Below are 9,364 nucleotides of genomic sequence, written 5' to 3' on the forward strand. Positions count from 1 at the left end.
CTCATAGGGGACAAAGTGGTATATTGGAAATTTGATTTGAACAAAACAAACACCAAAACGATATAATGCAATAATAGCATTTATTTATTCTAGATTTACAATAGAGAGACAATAGACACATTAGAAATGAGTAAGTTCTTCTAGATTTACGCTTATACTGTAGATTACTTTCACGAATCTGCCCCCCAAATATAGTCCTCCCATCATATTTTCATTATAAGACCCTTGGTAGCGGCGTTCAAATTGCAAAATCTCCTGATGGAAGCGTTCGCCTTGCTCCTCAGAGTACGCTCCCATGTTTTCCTTAAATTTTATGAAGATGGGCGTCAAGGATATGCACTTTGAGGGAATCCTGCAACCCATTTTTGCCGTAGTTTGTCACCAAGGTCTCAACAAGCTCCACATAGTTTTTCGGGCCTTTTTTGTGATTCCCCAAGAAGCAAGAACTACTGCAACAAAGCTGTCCCATGCTGCTCTCTCTGTCCTTGTGAGTTTTTTTTGGAAACTCCTTGCACGTCCATTACCTTTTTTATTTGTGGACCAATAAAGACACCGGCTATCAACTTTCGCTGCAGACAACTTGGGAAGAAATCTTGGAGAAATTTGAAAGCTGGAGACTCTTTATCTAGAGCTCTGACGAATTGCTTCATAAGGCCCAGTTTTAAGTGTAGTGGAGGATAACAGTACTTTTTTGGGATCCAACAATGGCTCCCCATTTTACGTTGTTCTTCCCCACACAAAAAACTCGGTTCGCTGTGGCCAGTCACGCTTGAAGGTAGTGTGACACGGTATCCCTTGCTGTCCCAAAGGCAAAGATAACAAGGTTACTTGGTAAAAGCCGCCTTGGAGACCCATTAGGAAAGCCAGCATTTGAAGTCTCCTATAACCTCCCAACAGTACTCTCCATATTTCCAAGGCATCTAACAAAATCTTGACACTGTTGTATTCCTCTTTGAGCTTGACAGAGTGGGCGAGGGGAAGAGATGGGTACACATTCCCGTTATGAAGCAGCGCTGCTTTGAGGCCAAGATCTCTGATGAGGTCATTGATGTCTTTTCTTGGTTGGGGTAGTATGGATTTCTGTCATCAGTTGCGTCTCTGAACTCTGGATCAGTGTCTTTCATGCTCTTCTGAACTACTATTCTTTTTGTAAACACTGCTGCTCTCTCATGGGAGGAGTGGGTACGGGGAGCTCAGAGCAGCTGTGGCACTGGCGCAATGGATGACAGAAGATCAGGATATATGATAGCAGGCAGGCGCATTTTTGCCTCTCGACGTTTGGAAGGGTCTACCATATCAGAAGAAGCCAATTGCTTGAGTGATCAGTTGGTTCCCTCCAAATTCGGGGGACTGCAAATTTCATTAGCTCTGTTTTCCCCTCTGTACCAACCTGTAAAAAGCAGAATGAAAACATAAGTATTAAAAATAAAACAAATAAATTTTGCTATAAACTATTTGTTAATAAAATTATATTATATAAATATATATATATATATATATATATATATATATATATATATATATATATATATATATATATTAGGTTTTTTTTCTTACCTTCCAGAGTTCTTTTGCAGAGATCGCAGGTGAAATGAGGTGCCCAAAGTTTGTCCTGATCCCCAACAGGCATGCCGAAATATGCTTTGTAGGCCTCGCGCATTTTTTGGTGATCTTTCCAGAGAGTACTTTTTAGCTCTAGTTTTGATAAACTCGCCACAGACGTAGCAAAATGCGTCCTGGCGGAAGATGCTTACAACCTCTTGACGCCATGCTGAAAGAAGGCAGATAGGAATGAACTGATGACGAACGAATTGTCTACGCAGAGACGGCTAGAAGTAAACTGACCCGTTTAGCATACGTTTCCCTGCATTTATACTGCCATCTACGTTGCAAGAATGTTCTAGGAAGTTTGTGGAACGTTTCGAAAGAATTGTTTTGAATGTTCTGGAGTCATCCAGAAAATTCTTTAATTTTTTTTTTCCACCATATTAGTGCGGAATTTGTTTTGAATTGTTGGGGGATAATTGAAAACTAGCCTATTATAATAGGCTAGTTTAAAAAAAAAAAATCGCTGGCCAGTCTAGAATAATCAAAGTTTTTTTAAGTGAGAATAATCATTATTTTCTTAACTTTGTAGATAAAAGGAAATAGAAGAAATAACATTTTATTGACCAAAGACAGAAAAAAGTCAAAATTTTGTAACTCACTGTGTAATAGTGACAAGATAATGATAGTAGTAATAATAATATAATAGTATTAATAGTAATAGTAGTAATAGAAACAATATTATATTTATAATAATATAGTAATAGTAACTGATGATAATAATAGTAGTAATAGTAACAACAACAATAATAATTATTATAATGATAATGATAATAATAGTAATGATAATAACAATGATAAGTAACCCAAGGTGTCTGTGTTACTCTGTCGGTAGCAAAGGAGGTAATATGATATATCAGGATCACAGGCTTTCGCACCGAGTAGCAACTTTCTCTTCCATGGCAACCAAAAACCCCTAAACATTGAACCATTCTTTGTGGCACTTTCGAGCAAATCTTTAGGCACTGATTGGCACCCTTACTTGTCTGTCGCCAGGCGATTTTATTCACTCCCGTGGCACCCCACCCCCTCTCCCCCTCGGTAGTAAAGAGGTTAATAAGTGTTGGTGCTCTTTCCCCCCCCTCCTCCCACATACTTCAGATGTGGCACCTAATGGCCCCCGCCTGGCACCTTCGCTTCTTTTGACCGACGCGGCGCTTTGACGGTGCCCTCTGTAATGACGGGGCTTCTTTATCTAGGTCCTCTTTCCCTCCTCCTCCTCCTCCTCCTCCTCCTCCTCCTCCTCCTCCTCCTCCTCTACCTCTACCTCCTGTACCTCCCCTGCCTCTACCTGTTCTGCCTCTACCTCATTTTCTTTCTCCTCCTTTTCTTCCTCCTCATCTACCTCCTCTGCCTCTACCTCTCTTTCTTCTCCTCTTCTTGCTCCTCCTCCTCTTGCTCCTCCTCCTCCTCCTTTTATCCTCCTCTACCACTTCCTCCTACTTTTCTTGATCCTTCTCTTCCTCCTCTCCCTTATATTCTTACTCTTCTTCTTCCATCTCCAACTTTTCTTTTTCTTCATCGTCCCCCTACCCTCTCCCTTCTTCCTTCCCCCCTGTTCTTCCTTTCCTGCACTTCTTCATCCTCTTACTCCTCTTCCTTCTCCTCCTCCTCCTCTTCCTCCTCTTCGTCTTTCTTCTCCTACTTCTGCTCCTTCTCCTCTTTCTCCTCTTTCTCCTCTCCCCTCTCCCCTGCTCTTCCGCCTACTCCTCTTCCTCGTCCTCTTCCTCCTCCTCCTCCTCCTCCTCCTCCTCCTCCTCCTCCTCCTCCTGCACCTCATCCTGATTCTCCTCAGCTTCCTCTTCTTCCTGTTCCTCCTCTTCTTCCAAGTTCTCCTTCTCAGCTTACTCCTCCTCCTCTTGATCCTCCCCCTCCTCCTCTAGATCCTCTTCCTGCTCTTGCTGTACTTACTGCACCCCTTCTTCTTCTTCTTCCTCTTCTTCCTTCTCTTCCTCATTTTTTTATTCTTTCATCTGTATTTCTCCTCTCTCCTCCTCCTCCTTATCCCCTCCATCCCTTCCCATCCTTGTTTTCCCATGTTTCCCCTCTCGGTTATTCTTGATCCCTCTTCCCTTCCCCCCGGACACACACACGCACACACACACACACACACACACACACACACACACACACACACACACACACACACACACACACACACACACACACATTCCTGTGTCAACGCTTTTGTGTCCTATGTTCTGTTTTCACTATTTTCTTTTTATCATTCACTTGTTATCGTTTCATCCCGTGTTCTCCAATTCGTACTTCTCCTCTTCCTCTCCTTTTCTTCCTCCATTCCTTCTACTCTTCTTCTTCTCCTCCTCCTCCTCCCTCTTCCCCACCCTTCCTCCTCCTCCTCCCTCTTCCCCACCCCTCCTCCTCCTCCTCCCTCTTCCCCACCCTTCCTCCCCTTCTTTTGTATTCTAGTGTGCTTGGGAGCTAAGTAGGTAGAATTGGTGGACGCAGAAGCTACTTGTTGATTTTACTGCCGCTCGTGGTGTGTGTGTGTGTGTGCGTGTGTGCAAGTGTGTATGCGTGTGTGTGCATCAATTTTTACTCCATTTCCTTCATCTCCTTACGTGTGTGCAATTGATTTCTTATTCGTTTGTTCCGTTTGGTTTAGTTTGGCTTTCACCAAACCCCGTGGCGTCCCTTGGATTACCTGTCGTCCACTCGGGGGACGGAGAGAGAGACCGAGACGGCAGAGTAGGAAGGTTCTTCTAATCATCCTAAGATTGCCGTTCTTCTTGTCGTCGCCGACCACACCGCTTGCCTCGTTCAGTCACATCACACGGAGCTGTCATTACTCATCCCACGTTCCCACGGGCCGTCGTTAAACGTTCTCGCAGTCTCCAACGAAACGTTGGGTAACGCTTGGATAGGTAATGTTACAGTTGGACCTCTGCGTGTGGCTGTTGCCTCGCGGAAACACACATACACAGGTACGCACGCACACACACACACACACACACACACACACACACACACACACACACACACACACACACACACACACTAGAAAGAGAGATAAGGAGAGATAGATAGAGAGAGAGAGAGAGTGTCCACACGAATCACAAACATGTGGAAAACATTAAGAAATCGAGGTAAAATGACGCCAACCTCTTGTGCGTCTGGGCTCACTTAGGGATTCATGTAATCACGTTTGACTCAAGTTGGCGACATTATCATTCCGTCACGTATGCTTTGTGTGTATGGTACTCATTTATACAAGTATGCCTCATGTTCGCGACGCTTATGTGTGCCTCATGTTTGCTTCACTGTAATGAGTGTGGACGCGCCTCAAGTCCGCGTCCACACAAGTCGCAGACATGTCGCAAACATGAAGAATGACTTTTTCCCCATCTTATGCGAGCTGAAGCACGCATGTTAGCTTCATGTTGGCGACGAGAGGGCGCGTATTCGGGGATTGTGGGGCGTTCGGTGCCGAGGTGCAGGCGATGGAACAAGATAACATTCATTTTTTATTCATAATTCCGTAATTGACGACATATACTACGTTCTGGTGTGTCTGATGTTCGTGAAGGCGGACCGAGGGGGGAAGAACGGTTTGGCTTATCACCGTAATTAACGCCAGCGGCCTTCTGAGTGCTATCGTGTATTCGTCGTCTGCACGATAGTGTCTGTAGGACGCCCGAAGAGGGTTCTTGAATAAGGAGCGTGTTACGGACATCCTAGGGACGCGGGAAAAATCTCCCCATGGGAATCCTAACGAAAAAAAAAAAAAAAAAAAAAGAGCACACCAATACTGCAATAGATACTTTAGGGTTAGTGGCGTAAATTGAATATTTTATTCTGGCTGACGCCACGCGCGTCGGACTGTTGAACGTCCATGGCCCACGCTACTTGTTGCTTATACTTGTAATCCAAGTATTTCTTTTTGTATACTTGTTGCTCTACTTGCTGTCAGTACATATACCATCTACCATGCTTGCTGCTGTAGGTACTTACGCCAACGTTGGAATGCATAGCATATAGCTACACGTTATTATTATTATTATTTTTTTTTATCACAGTTGAAAAAGTATATATATATAGTTTGGCGTCAGCTGCGATAGACGTGGCGTGAATGATGTCCAGGATATGATGAAAGTGAATAAGCTCATGTAGCGTCCCGGAATGAGGCGAGTACTCTCCCCCTATCCCCCCAACTCCCCCCAGTCTCCCCCGGGGGGTGGGGGGAGGGGAGGTAAGGAAAGTGCTAATTACCCCTTCGGTGCCTCGTGCGTGTCTCTCTCTCTCCCCTTTCCAACATTCGCACGCAAGTCGCGGGCGCCTTGCAATCGTGCAACGCTGCACAGTCGCTGCTCACACTTAGACCTAAACTGAACAAAGTCTAGGTCTTAGGTAGCGTAACTTCCTTTTTGCTTCACGCGGAGGTGTGGATTAGCCTAACTTCAACGGAAGTACTTTAAATGGTTTACGCCCTCAATTGCCACCCCGACCCTCTCAGCAGTTGAATAAAATCGTCTGGTGATAGAATTAAATATGTAACAATTTATATATATATATATATATATATATATATATATATATATATATATATATATATATATACACACATACATACATATTTTTCTGTAAGTGAATATTCAGTAATATATTTTGCCCAGCCGAGAATTCGATGAAATAAAACAATATTTTGGCATTTTTATATTTTCAGTAATCACTTAATTAGTTAATTGATTAATTAATCTATTTGTTTATTTATTGATTGCATTTGTTCTGGACCCAGCCTCGTCGCGTTGCTCATTTACTATGTCCTATGACAACTCCGGCTCGTCCTGTACTGTACAGTTGCACGCCCAACTGCCTGTACTTGCAGTCCGTACCGCTCCCTGTGAGTCACCTGTTTTGCATGCACAGCCTGCCTGCCTGCCTGTGTGTGCCTGAAGTGGTGATTTAAGAGCAAGCGACACGGCCAGTATGCCGCGCTGAACAGAACTTGAACCGGGTCTTCCACCTCTCCCCTTCCTCCTCCATCCCTCCCACATCTTATTCCTCCATCCCTCCCCTTCCTCCTCCATCCTTCCCACATCTTACTACCTCCATCCCCTTCTTCCTCCATCCCTCCCACCTCCTCCTCCATCCCTCCCATTCCTCCTCCATTCTTCCCACATCTTACTCCCTCCCTCCCCTTCTTCTCCTCCATCCCTCCCACATCTTACGCCATCCCTCCCACTTCCTCCTCCACATCTTACTCCATCCCTCCCACCTCCTCCTCCTCCATCCCTCCCACCTCCTCCTCCATCCCTCCCACATCTTACTCCCTCCCCTTCCTCTTCCCTCCCTCCCCTTCCTCTTCCATCCCTCCCCTTCCTCCTCCATCCCTCCCCTTCCTCCTCCATCCCTCCCACATCTTCCTCCATCCCTCCCCTTCCTCCTCCATCTCTCTCACATCTTATTCCATCCCTCTCACCTCCTCCTCCATCCCTCCCCTTCCTCACCCCTCCCTCCCCTTCCTCCTCCATCCCTCCCCTTCCTCCTGCATTCCTCCCACATCTCACTCCATCCCTCCCACCTCCTCCTTTATCCCTCCCCTTCCTCTTCCCTCCCTCCCCTTCCTCCTCCATCCCTCCCACATCTTACTCCATCCCTCCCACATCTTACTCCATCCCTCCCACATCTTCCTCCATCTCTCCCACATCTTCCTCCATCCTTCCCCTTCCTCCTCCCATCCTCCTCCCTCCCTCCCACATCTTCCTCTCTCCCTCCCACCTCCTCCTCCCTCCCTTCCACCTCCTTCTCCATCCCTCCCACATCTTCCTCCATCCCTTCCACCTCCTACTCCATCCCTCCCACATCTTCCTCCATCCCTCCCACATCTTCCTCCATCCCTTCCACCTCCTACTCCATCCCTCCCACATCTTCCTCCATCCCTCCCACCTCCTCCTCCTCCTCCTCCTCTTCCTTTTCCTCTCTCTCTCTACCTCAGCACATCAACACACACACACACACACACACACACATCGTCGTAAGGTTTTCGTCTGAGCCATCTACTCGTGTGTTCTGGGCGAAAGCAAATCCCTTTTATTCATCTTGATATGGATCACGATTTTACTCAACTCAGAGGATGTCTTAGAAGAAGGCTGTCTCCATTTTTTTTTTTTTTTTTTTCGTAGGGAGCCGTTTGTCGCCTCTTATTATGTGGTGAAGATGGGATAATACAGCTGAAGTTGAGGGAGAGAGAGAGAGAGAGAGAGAGAGAGAGAGCTTGTGTGTCAGCCCCTCTGGGTTGCACCTCTAGAGAAAGATGAGGGTAAGGATTCGAAGTCGAGCAAAAAGGACATGATTCTGTCTCACGTCTATCTCAGAGAACCACCAAATTCTGGTCCTACCTATCGATAGATATAGATCAGTGGTTCCCAAACTTTTTTTGGCCGAGGCCCAAATCCAGATCTGATGAAGATGTGGCGACCCAAGAAGTATCAAAAAGCAATTTCGAAAGTCTTCTTTTATTGAAAACACAAGTGTAGGGAAGCTTTTGATTGAAATTATTTTTTTTTCTAATATGGTCTCGCGACCCATTCTTGAACACTTCCCGACCCATAGGTTGGGTCGCGACCCATAGTTTGGGAATCACTGATGTAGATAGTGCATGTACCTATATTTTAATAACAAAAGTGATAATGCTTATAATAATAATAAAGATAAGATGTTTTACACGTGAGGGAGGACCAACCGAGCATAGAGAACAGGACAAATGCAAAGTGTATGTATAAATAAATGCAGGTCGGGTCGGGTCGGGTCGGGTGGGGGGGAGTCGGGTCGGGGGGGGGGGAGTCGGCGACTTAGTGCTAATGGACCCTGAGCAGTGATGGAGAGTGATCAAAGATTGTTGATCTGACCTCGCTCGGCTTCTCAACCGTGAACAGAGCGGAGGGAATATGTCACTGTAAGGTGGAGTGACGCCTGTGTGTGTATGCTCGTGTGTTTAACTAGACGGTCTTTGATTTAGCGAGTCCAACATCTTAAATTACCCCCCCTCTCTCTCTGCCTCTCTCTCTCTCTCTCTCTCTTTCTGTGTGTGTGTGTGTGTGTGTCTGTCTGTCTCCCCTTCTTTTTCTCTGTGTCTGTCTGTCCCCTCTCTCTCTCTCTCTCTCTCTCTCTCTCTCTCTCTCTCTCTCTCTGCGTGTGTGTGTGTATGTGTGTGTCTGTCTCCCCTTCTTTTTCTCTCTGTGTCTGTGTGTTCCCCCCTCTCTCTCTCTCTCTCTCTCTCTCTCTCTCTCTCTCTCTCTCTCTCTCTCTCTCTCTCTGCGCGCGCGTGTGTGTGTGTGTCTCCCCTTCTTTTTCTCTTTGTGTCTGTCTGTCTCCCCCCCTCTCTCTCTCTCTCTCTCTCTCTCTCTCTCTCTCTCTCTCTCTCTCTCTCTCTCTCTCTCTCTCTCTCTCTCTCTCTCTCTCCCGCTTTATCATAGTTCACATCCAAACAAGAGTTTGTTTTGAACTCTCCAGAAGCTCTGGTTCAAGGAACCCCTTCCAGTGGTTGGTATGCACCGGAAGCTGAATATAGAGAGGACTTTGCAATTTTACTGGTGTTCGTATACTTTAATGATTTCAGTCTGATATGTGCTTGTTTCACCAATCCCAAGAAGTCGCGTATACTTTGGTGCGCGCGCGCATATATTTGTTTATGTATTACACATGCATCAGTATTTATTTCGTGTACTTTTTTGGTCATCCTTTTGAAGTTTCTCCGTTTATTTGTGTGTCCACACATCTATTTGTTTATGTATTACAC

At 45.7% G+C, this 9,364-nt stretch overlaps 1 protein-coding gene across 1 annotated transcript in view; it reads left to right on the forward strand.

Annotated features, from left to right (window-relative positions):
- Positions 1 to 9,364, forward strand: part of LOC143041033 (uncharacterized) — a 751,767-nt gene that overhangs the window by 621,332 nt on the left and 121,071 nt on the right. The window lies entirely within an intron of this gene.

This window comes from Oratosquilla oratoria, chromosome 30 (assembly GCF_046742065.1).
Source record: "Oratosquilla oratoria isolate Oo_2021 chromosome 30, ASM4674206v1, whole genome shotgun sequence".
Classification (NCBI taxonomy): Eukaryota; Metazoa; Arthropoda; class Malacostraca; order Stomatopoda; family Squillidae; genus Oratosquilla; species Oratosquilla oratoria.